The sequence below is a fragment of the Cherax quadricarinatus genome, chromosome 8, assembly GCF_038502225.1.
Source record: "Cherax quadricarinatus isolate ZL_2023a chromosome 8, ASM3850222v1, whole genome shotgun sequence".
Classification (NCBI taxonomy): domain Eukaryota; kingdom Metazoa; phylum Arthropoda; class Malacostraca; order Decapoda; family Parastacidae; genus Cherax; species Cherax quadricarinatus.
This window is the reverse complement of record NC_091299.1, coordinates 22,734,027-22,745,967: the sequence shown is the minus strand read 5'-3', so window position 1 is coordinate 22,745,967 and position 11,941 is coordinate 22,734,027.

The following is an 11,941-nucleotide window of genomic DNA, read 5'->3' as shown; positions in this document are numbered from 1 at the left end:
ATTGCCAGAAAAATTTTCACTTGCCTGTGGACTCAAATTAAGCTATAATAAACAACTGTCAATGAATAAACCGTGGTTTGAGCCCCTCGTCCACCCTTCTGTTTATTCATACTTATCTGTCTTTAAAGTTGTCTACCAGTACTACAAGCAAATCTATATAAAAACTAAACAAAACAAGAAGAACACTGTATATTTTAACATACAACAGAAGCCCTATACAGCAGCCAATATATACAATATTCTTCCTGTCTTCCTCCCTACCAAATGAGTTTGGCACTTTCATGTGAATGGAATTATCTTTCTAATTAATAAATATAGATGGGGTCCTCCTTCAGGCACATGTGTGGGGACCCATAGCCTTAGACCCATTCCAGGGTTTCTAGGTAAAATATTGAGGTTTCTCTTTGAAGCTGTTTGAATGTTGTTCTTCCACCCCATCTTAAATACATATACATACTTTATTATACAAAATGGTGCACAAGTTCAAAACATACATTGATGGTACAAGAATGTGATTAGTATAAAATACAAAATACTGTACAAAATATGAAAATTTTGAGATTCATTACAAATACACTGTTTGTTAACAGTTAAATTTCAAACACTTCCCTCAGCTCCTAATATTTGTTTTTATTATGTGTGTGTGTGTTTGTGCCACTGAGCAGTGTTTATTACTCTTGTTGTTGGGTGTCGACTTACGTTAACAAGTGCTGCAAATATTATAAATAAGCTCATAAGGTGATTAGTTTTTTGCACTTTCTGTTTTAGCCATTATAAATTGTTAGTAAATGACTCATAATTGTTCAGTACATTTTTTGTAAATTTCCACTCTACAGGTATAGTGGAACCCTGGATTTCATCCACACCAGATATCGTATGATTTAGATTTCGACCACTTTTTGTGAAATTTTGCTCCGGATTTTGTACCTCGTCCCGGAAATTGTCCGTATCAGACGTGTTCACCTGCTTGGGATGTTGCCACTCATGCGTATGTGTCTCGGTCTGGCTCTGTCACTGGTTGAGTGAGCATTCATCCAAAACATTTCATAATAATTCATTGTTTTTTTAGTGCGACTGCGAAATAAGCCACCATGGGCCCCAAGTAAGTTCCTAGTGCCAGCCCTTTGGTAAAGAAAGTGAGAAATATGATACAATTCAAGAAAGAGATTGTAGAAATATATGAAAGTGGTGTACATGTGGCCAAGCTCGCCAGGATGTATGGGAGGTCCAAATCAACAATCAGTTCCATCCTGGCAAAGAAAGTAGAAATCAAGGAAGCTGATGTTGCAAAAGGGGTGATTAAGGACATTTGTGCAAACTTTTGTGGAAAAATATCACCCTGACCAAGCTGATACAAGCCGTATCTGCAACATGTTCAGTGACAATACCTTGTCCTATTTTAGGCAACTCTTAAAGAGACGCCAGAAACAGAGCTCTCTGGACAGATTTTTAGTGTGACAAGGGTCCAGTGCCAGTAAAAGACAAAGAAGGGAAGTAACCCTGGGTAGTTCTTTGATACCTAAAGTCCTTATGGAGGAGGATTTCCCTTCCAAACAATAACATCTGCTTCTCCTCCCTCTCCCCTCCTCACCGTCCATACCCTAACAAGAGTCTTCAATAAAGGTAAGTATGATGTTAAATGTTCATTAATCCATTTCATTAGTCATTTATATTTCTTTCTCATTGTTTTCTGTATGTGAAACTATACTTACTTTTTAAAAAATAAATTTTTTGTTAATATTTTTGGGTGTCTGGAACGGATTAATTGTATTTACATTTCTTATGGGAAATATTGCTTCTCTTTTCATTCGTTTTGGATTTAGACCGACCGACCTGGAATGGATTAAGGACGAAATCTGGGGTTCCACTGTATTCTGAAATATTCAATACGCTGATACCGTCCTATATATGCCAAATGTCACATAAATGGCTCTTTTATAATTGCTTACTTCCTTAACCCTTAAATGGTCCAAACGTATATATACGTTTTTTCAACATCTGAAAGTATGTAAAAAAATGTAGATCTTCTTTTTTGTTTTACATTTGAAAATGTGTAAAAAAACTTTTATCTACATTTTTTTGTTATATTTGAAAATATGTAAAAAAAAGTAGATCTACTTTTGTAGCACTACGAATTTGAACGTCGATTTGTTTGGACCGTTTAAGGGTTAAATATGGTACACTTTGACAACATATTCTAAAATTAAATTATCAAGAATTATAATTCATACCTAATGTAAAGCAAATTCAAAACCAGAACTAGAATAAATATGTTCTCTACTTGACCAGCATTTATTTACACAGGGTGTCCACAAAAACACTCCCTGATTTCAAACAGGTATAACATGCAACTTTATTGTAATCTTTCACAGTTAGTAGCTTCAGATGCAAGATTTCATTGTTTCATGTGGTATAGGGTAACATTAAAGGCACTCAGTGTGTGCCCCTCCAGTTGCTCGGCAAACATCGATGTGATAGTTCAATTCGGTCCAGACGCTTTGCATCTTATCTGGTGTTACCATGCGAACTGCCTCAGTGATTGAAATTTTCAGCTCCTCCAGGGTTGCAGGTAGTGGTGGTACATAAACTGTGCTCTTCACATACCCCCAAAGAAAGAAGTCACAAACAGGTCTGGTGACCTCTGCAAGTGGCCTGGAGGAGCTGAAAATTTTGATCACTGAGGCAGTTCGCATGGTAAGACCAGATATGCTGCAGTGTGTCTGGATCGAACTGGACTATCGCATCGATGTTTGCCGAGCAACCAGAGGGGCGCACATAGTGTCTTTAATGCTACCCTATACCACATGAAACTGAATGAAATTCTGCATCTGAAGCTACTAACTGTGAAAGATTATTACAGTAAAGTTACATGTTATACCTGTGTGAAATCAGGGAGTGTTTTGTAGACACCCTGTACATGTATTTTAAAATTGTGTTACATTAGTGAGAGGAATTAACCTGTACAGTAACTCTACTAAGATGCTACTATGTGGTGATAATTTATTTTTGAAATGGACAAGTAAGCCAACAGTCTTAGTCACATGACCAAAAATTCCACAAGGTGGATCATCAAATGACTTCAGCAGCAGAAATTTTTCCATTTCTCCTGGTAAAATATCACTATCATTTATGATAGGAAGAGTAGCTTTTGTTCTTTTTTGACAATTTGCAATAGCAGAATTAAGACAGTTGAAATATTTTTATGCCAAATTAAGTGCTGTAGCTCTCTTATGAAGGTGCTGTGTCAACCATTGATCTGTAAGTGCATTTATTTTTATTGCTGATAAATAATAAAGATTAGCCACTCTGATTTTATTATATGTGTAATAAGTGGTATAATGACCAATAGATATTTATCAAAGTACTTTTTCTCAATATCTTTACAAAACTGTGTAATAAATGACTTGACCTTTTTCTGAATGTTCTGATTATATACACTTTACAAATTTTATTATTGCAGTTTATACACAAGTTTACATAACATAGTTATACAAAATTCATAAATGATTATGGAATTTGATTATTTTGTTTTTGATTATAATAATAATAATAATAATAATATGGAATTTGAGGGAAAAATTTTGCAGAACCTGCAAAAATTACACAAATACTGTATTTGTATTATTATTATTATAAAAAAAAGCACTGAACCTACAAGGGTCATACAGTGCAGTTCTGTATTAATAAAGATCCATATTAATAACCAGTTGTATGTATATCAAATTACTGGCTATTATTCCAGGAAATTATCAACATTATAACTAAAATGGAGATGTAAAAATATATATGTAATATTGTGTAGAAAAATTGTTTTTAATCTTTAACCTCCACTTCCACTCTGCCAAAAAAACAAAAAAAAGTAATGAATCTTACCAAGAAAAACTGGGAATTTAATATTTTTCGCCTCATTTGCAAACGTTTATATATTTCAACATTGTAGTAGCTTGCAATAATTAATAATGGTCACATCCAGGTTAAATCCTTTAGATGTAAAGAAACACCATAAAGGCCCTAGTGGTTCAAGTGCATACATCCTCTGTACCACACCATCCTTCACTGGCATGATCTTTCTGTGTGTGATATCTGCCTTCAAATAAGTAAATCTCCAGAGTCCTATTTCCTTGAATTCTTCAATGCTACCTCTTCTTTAAGGGGAGGGAGGGTCCTTGTAGCAGTAAAGAGGCTATTGGTCTGAGGAATTGGACCTTTTGGTTTTCTTCAACTGAACGTAATTACCCCCTAATCCTCCCTTCCCTACCCTCCCCATACCCCTCCTTTTTTCCCCTTTTCTCCCCTCTCCCCACCCTCCCCTTGTTTCCTGTCCCATTTGTAGCCTCTGGGGGTCCTCCCCTCTGGCATTACAATTTCTAGGCAGGGGGTGACGTGCCGGGGTTCGTCCCACTTCATAAGGTCCCTTGGGGATGGTGTGGTTTGTCATGGAATCTGAATTGTCTGAAGGTGCCCTGCTCCCTTCCCGGATTTCCAGGAAGTGGGTGAGGTGCCCTTCGGGTAATGGGTGTATCTCTGGAAGCTGCCTGTTGGGTCCAGGAGGTCGCGGCCGAAGGAGGTATGCTTTGTGGCGAGTTTCCGACAACCCTTTCTTTGGTCCGCCGAGGTAGCTCGGTAGATGTGAGGCTGCTATCCTGGAGTGCTGGTTTACTGGTGTGAAGGATAGGGTATAGCATTGGTTCCACGCTGCATTTTCGCTACTGGTGGACTTGAGGCCCTCTCAGATGAGGGGAGGGCTTTTGGCCCCTCCATGCCTCCTCCTCTTCAAGGGGGGCTCCTTGGCGTGGTGAAGAGGCTCTTGGTCTGAGGAATTAGCCCTGTCGGTCTTCTTCCTCAGACCGAACCTAATTACCCCCCATTCTCCCCTCCCCTATCCCATCCTCCCCATCCTCCCCTTTTTCCATTCCTCCTCCTCCTCCTCACCCCTCCCTTTTGCCCTTCCTCTTTTTAGCCTTCGTGATTTCTCCCACAGGCGTGCTAGTTCCTAGGTAGGGGAAAGGACACCGGGGTCGATCCCATTCCGTTGAGGTTTCTTGGCGGTGGCGTAGTTTGCCGTGGAATCTGGATTGCCTAGGGATGTCCCGATCCCTCTCCGGTATCCCGGAGTAGCTTTGGGTGTCTTTTGGGCGACGGGTGTATCTCTGGAAGCCACCTTTCGGATTCCGGGGGTGGTGGCTGAAGGAGGTATGCTTTGTGGCGGATATCCGGCCGCCCTCTCTTTTGTCCACCGAGGTAGCTCGGCAGATGTGAGGTTGCTATCCCGGATTGCTGGTTTACTGGCATGAAGGGTAGGGTATGGCACGGGTTCCATGCTGCATCTGCGCTACTAGCGGTGTCGAGTCCTCTTGGGCGCGGAGGGAGATTTCCGGCCCTTTCATTCCTCCTGGGAACTATTCCTCCCCGCTCCCCCCTTTTTTTATTCTTTTTTTTGTTTTTATTTTCTTTTCTTCTTTCTTTTTTTTTCTTAAAAACAAAAAGCAAAGGAGTAACCTAACCATGGCAGCCCTAGTCCATGAAACCACTACCCCCGGGCCCCTTCTTGATACCGCACCCCATTCTGACCCTGCCTTGTGTTTAGACCACTCTTCGGACACTCCTGATGCCCCTGTACCTCTTGCTGGTGCTGTTTCCTCACCCGCTTCAGGTACCGGGGCTTCGACTGACTCCTTCGATTTGTCTGAACTCCGCTCTCCTTTGACTATGCTTCCGGCTTCTCCCTCTACGGTACGGCAATTTTCGAATCGCCCACCCATTTCATGCCGGACCAACTCCGGTCCTACTCCTAAACGCCAACGTCAATCTCCTGATGATGCTCCGTCGTTACCTTCCCATTCTACTCGGAAACGACCGACACGTCAAGCACTCCCTCTCCACGCTCAGTTTCGGACCACACAATGGACTAAATTCTTTACTTTAAGACCAACTTCTTCTTCTGCCTACCTTTCTGACCATAGTATTGCCAAAGCGCTCCTGCGTCATGTTGGCAGAGATATTTCATTTCACGCTCTCAAGAGCGGTACGCGCATCGTCACTGTCCAGAATGCTACCCAAGCTCATGATCTTTCTCTCCTTTCGAATATCGATACTACTCCTATCACTATTGAAAAACATCTTTCTCTCAATTCTTGTAGTGGTACTGTCATTCTGCCCCATACCATAGTCCAACAGAATTTCCAGTCATGTGGCAATGACATTTTTGAACAGCTGGAACTCCAGGATCTCCCAATCCTCAAAGTAGACACTTATGTCCTTCCTGCCCGGGGGCGGAGACGTTACCCTTGCAATGTGGCTCGTTTAACTTTTGACAGCCGAGAACTCCCGTCCTCTGTATATGTCGCGGGACATCGGTTACAAGTTCGAAAGGTGATACCTACACCGCAACAATGTAGAAATTGCTGGCGTTTTGGTCACCCAGCGAAATATTGCAGATCTATGGCCGAATGCCCAGTCTGTGGTGCCGACAACCATTCTAATACATCTTGCAGTCAACCTCCATCTTGCCTTAATTGTAATGAAGCTCACCCTTCGTACTCCCGCCGTTGCCAGGTCTACTTAAATGAACGTGAAATCCGTTGCCTCAAAGAGGCAGAAGGTCTCCCTTATGCTATGGCAGTTACTCATCTCCGCCTCCAAGGGAGACTACCCCGTGTTTCTTATTCTCGTGTTTCCAAACATCCCCCCACTTCTGGGGTCCCATCTGCAGCCTCCTCTGTTGTTACCCCTCCCATAGCCATTACGGCATCTAATCCTTTTGCTGTCCTTGGCTCTGACGTCCCGACTACAACTCAGTCTGTTCTCACATCTTCGCGTCCTTCCTCACAAGCCCCAGTATCGACAAGACCTCGTACGACACCTAATACCAATCGCCCCTCTACTCAGAAGTCCAAAAAATCCACATTGCTCAAATCTTCTTTGCCCCTTCCTTCCCTTCTTCCACCTCCACACGTTACCTTTCCAGTCTCTGTACCTAGTTCTTCCCCTCTCTCTGGCTCTATTACAAGTGTGGAGATTCACCCTCCTCCTCGTACTATGCCTTCCACCCCCGTCCCCTCCCAAGTTTCTCCCTCTTCTGTCACCTCCCAGGTTTCTACCTCTTCTGTCCCCCCCCACACTTCATCTCCAGTCCCTTACACTTTTCCCTCCCCCTCTACTTTGGTACAGTCTATTACTGTCCCAATCTTTACTCACCCTCCTCCTCCTATCTCCAATATGGTTTCCCATACATCTTTGAATTCAGAAACACTTGAAGCCATTTCAGAATATATTGCAGAGACTAAACCTTCAATGGACACTGATTCACTTCCTGTTCCTTCTCTTCCCTCTCCTCCATCTTCACAACCCCATTCTTCGCAACGCTCCGTTCCTTCGCTACTTGAACATCTTCCAATGCCACCACACGTTGACTTTTCTAACCCCTCTAGTCCGTAGGTGCCTTTACCTACAGATTCCTGATATTTTCTTCATCGCCAATCATGGCCTATTTACAGTGGAATATCCGCGGCCTCAGGGGTAATCGGGGTGAGCTTCAGATGTTGCTTTCCAGGTTTTCCCCTGTTGGTGCTTGCTTACAAGAACCAAAATTACACTCGGCTGTTTTCCAACCTATCTCAGGCTATAATTTATTGTATTCTTCGGATCCTTTCTCAGATGGGACCTTTAATGAAAGTGCCCTTCTTCTACGCAATGATATTCCGTACTGTCAACTATTTGTCCATACCTCGCTGCATTACACTGCAGCCCGTATCCACTTGAATAAGTGGTTTACAATATGTTCTTTATATCTCTCTCCTTCTCGAGCATTTTCTATCCCAGACTTTGCCTTTCTTGTTTCATCCTTACCACCACCACTTCTGTTACTTGGTGATTTTAATGCCCACCATTTCCTCTGGGGGGGGTCTCATTGTGACTCACGTGGCATTCAGTTGGAGGCTTTTCTTGCCTCTCACCCCCTCCATGTTTTAAATACGGGTACTCCCACCCATTTTGATCCTCGTACTCATACTCTCTCTTGCATCGATCTATCAGTCTGCTCTTCCTCCACAGCACTAGACTTCACCTGGTCTGTTCTACCAGACTTACATGACAGCGATCATTTTCCGATCATTCTTACTTCTCCTTCCTATTCACCACCTTCCCGTAGCCCTCGCTGGCAATTTGATCGGGCAAATTGGGATCTTTACTCACACCTCACTGCTTTTAGTGAGGTTCCTTCTTCATCCTCCATTGATGAGCTCCTACACATCTTCTCGACATCAGTTTATACCGCAGCTTCTCATTCTATACCCCACACCTCAGGCAGGCATTCTCAGAAGTGCGTGCCTTGGTGGTCTCCTGCTTGTGCTCGTGCAGTACGTTTGAAACGTGCTGCATGGGGCAGGTACCGGTACAATAGAACCGCTGAGAGACTTGTTGATTTTAAGCAGAAGCGTGCGATCGCTCGCCGTGTCATCCGTGAAGCTAAACGCACTTGTTGGCGAGACTATGTTTCCACCATCACCTCTGCTTCTTCTATGAGTGCAGTCTGGAAAAAAGTGAGGAAATTGAGTGGTAAATACTCTCCTGACCCGGCTCCTGTTCTACGGGTCACTGGTGTTGATATAGCAAACCCTCTCGACGTTGCCATTGAACTTGGCACACATCTGGTCCGTATTTCCCGAGGGCTCCATCTATGCCCCTCGTTTCTTTCCTCAAAGTCTGCCAGAGAGTTAGTACCCTTGGACTTTTCTTCTCTCGGAGAAGAACAGTATAATGTGCCTTTTACACTTCAAGAACGGGAGGCAACGCTCTCAGCTTGCCGATCATCGGCAGCTGGGCCTGATGACATTCATATTCGTATGTTACAACATTTACATCGGTCAGCCCTTGTAGTCCTCTTACACCTCTTCAATCTTATTTGGGCACAAGGAGTTCTTCCCCAGCTGTGGAAATCTGCCATTGTTCTCCCTTTCCGCAAACCGGGTACTACAGGACATGATGCCTCCCACTATCGCCCCATCGCTCTTACAAGTGCAGTTTGCAAAGTGATGGAACGCCTCGTAAATCGACGTTTAATGTGGTATTTAGAGACTCACAACAGTCTCTCCGCTAGTCAATATGGCTTTCGTAAGGGTCGTTCTACCATAGACCCCTTACTACGCTTGGATACGTATGTTCGTAATGCCTTTGCGAATAATCACTCAGTTATTGCCATATTTTTTGACCTTGAGAAGGCATATGACACAACTTGGAGGTATAATATTTTGGCCCAGGCCCATTCCTTAGGCCTCCGAGGCAATCTACCATCCTTCCTTAAGAACTTTTTAACTGACAGACATTTCCGTGTTCGAGTCAATAATGTTCTTTCCCCGGACTTTGTCCAAGCTGAAGGTGTCCCTCAGGGATGTGTTCTAAGCACAACACTTTTTCTCCTTGCTATAAATGATTTGGCCTCTGTTCTTCCACCCAATATTTGGTCATCACTCTATGTTGATGACTTCGCTATTGCTTGTGCAGGCGCTGACTGTCACCTTATTGCAGTTTCTCTCCAGCATGCGGTCGACCGTGTTTCCACTTGGGCCACCACACATGGGTTTAAATTTTCAAGTACCAAAACTCACCAAATTACTTTCACTAGATGCTCTGTTATCTCCGATCATCCTTTGTATCTCTATGGCTCCCGTATCCCCGAACGTGATACAGTCAGGTTTCTAGGCCTTCTCTTTGACCGTCGGTTAACCTGGAAACCTCACATTACCTCTCTGAAGGCAACTTGTCACAGCCGGCTAAACCTTCTTAAAACCCTTGCTCATCTTTCCTGGGGAGCTGATCGTCGAACTCTGCTTCGCCTACATTCAGCCCTCGTTTTATCGAAACTCGATTATGGTGACCAGATTTATTCCGCGGCCTCTCCTGCTACTCTCTCTAGCCTTAACTCTATCCATCACCAAGGCTTACGTTTGTGCCTTGGTGCTTTTCGCTCTTCCCCTGTTGAGAGCCTCTATACAGAAGCAAATGTTCCATCCTTGTCTGATCGCCGTGATGCCCATTGCCTTCGTTACTATGTACGCTCTCACGATCTACACAATCCTTCCATTTATAGAATGGTCACCGATATTAGTAGACATTCTTTATTCGTTCGCCGCCCCTGTTTGCTCCGTCCCTTTTCTCTTCGCCTACTTTCACTCTTGTCTTCCCTTCAGTTACCACCTTTATATGTTCATGTAGCATCTCACTTTTCCCTACCCCCCTGGGAAGTTCCAGCTGTTCGGGTCTGTTCTTTCTCACTCCCTTGCTCGAAAGCTCAACTGCCTACGGTGGCTTCCCGCTCTCTTTTTCTTGATCACTTCCACTCTCATTCTCATGCCACCGCTGTGTACACAGATGGCTCTAAGTCTTCAGACGGCGTCGGATTCGCAGCAGTGTTTCCGGACAGCGTCGTACGAGGGCATTTACTATCTTCAGCTAGCATTTTTACTGCTGAACTGTATGCCATTCTTGCAGCACTTATTCGTATCGCATCTATGCCTGTGTCATCATTTGTAGTAGTCTCAGACTCCCTTAGTGCTCTACAGGCTATACGAAAATTTGATACATCTCATCCCCTAGTTCTCCGTATCCAACTTTGGCTACGCCGTATCTCTACCAAACATAAAGATATTGTTTTTTGTTGGGTCCCTGGTCATGTCGACGTACAGGGCAATGAACAGGCAGACACTGCTGCGCGGTCAGCAGTATATGACCTACCAATTTCCTATCGAGGTGTTCCATTTCTAGACTATTTTGCTGCAATAGCTACCCACCTTCGCACCCGTTGGCAACAACGTTGGTCAACTCTGCTCGGTAACAAACTTCATTCTATTAAACCGAGCATAGGTTACTGGCCGTCTTCTTGTCATCAGTGCCGAGGTTGGGAGACCACTCTCTCCCGCCTTCGCATTGGCCACACTCGTCTTACTCATGGGTATCTCATGGAGAGGCACCCTGTTCCTCTCTGTGAGCAGTGTCAAGTTCCAGTATCGATTAGCCACATTCTGTTAGACTGCCCTCTCTATCAACGAGCACGCAGAATTTACCTCCAACGTCGTCTTCGTTCTCCTACTCTCTCTTTACCTTCCCTTCTTGCTGATGGACCCTCCTTTAATCCTGACTCTCTCATTGACTTCTTGACAACGACTGATTTACTCCACAAACTCTGATGATACTTTTCACACTCCCCTCAGCCCTTTCTGGTTCAGTCTCTTGCTGCCCTTTACCCTTTCACCATCCACTGCCCCGCTGTTATCCGTAACCTGTTGCTCATCCATCTCCCTTTTGCCACCTGATGCCCTCGCTTCCTTCCTGCCCTGCAGCGCTGTATAGTCCTTGTGGCTTAGCGCTTCTTTTTGATTATAATAATAATAATAATCCATGCCTCCTAGTGACTGTCCTTCCATTGTCCCTTTTTTTTTCTTTCCTTCTTTCTTTTTTTCTTAAAACAACAAGAAAGGAGATATCACAGAAGAAGCACCTTTATTATGGAGTCTTCGCCCAGTGAAACCCTTCCTCCTCCAAGACCCCTTTCTGATCCCACGCCCTGTTCTGACCCTGCTTCATTATCGGTCCATTCACTCTACTCTTCTCATACCCCTATATCTTCTGCCGGTGATGCTTCGTCACCCGCTTCAGGTGCTTCTAGCACACCTTTCACAATGCGTCTGGCTTCCCTGAATACAGTGTGACGGTTTTCGGATTGCCCACCTCCCTCAGGTCAGACCGCCCACGGTACTACTTCTAAACATCCAAGACAATCTACTGACAACAGTTTGTCGATGATCACTCAAAACGACCTATGCGACACTCACTACCTTTGTGTACTGGGCTAATGAGTATGCAATGGACAAAATTCTTTTAGTGGGATGGATCTGTGAAGGACCTGCCTAGTATGGGCCAACAGGCCTGCTGTGGTATTCCTCAT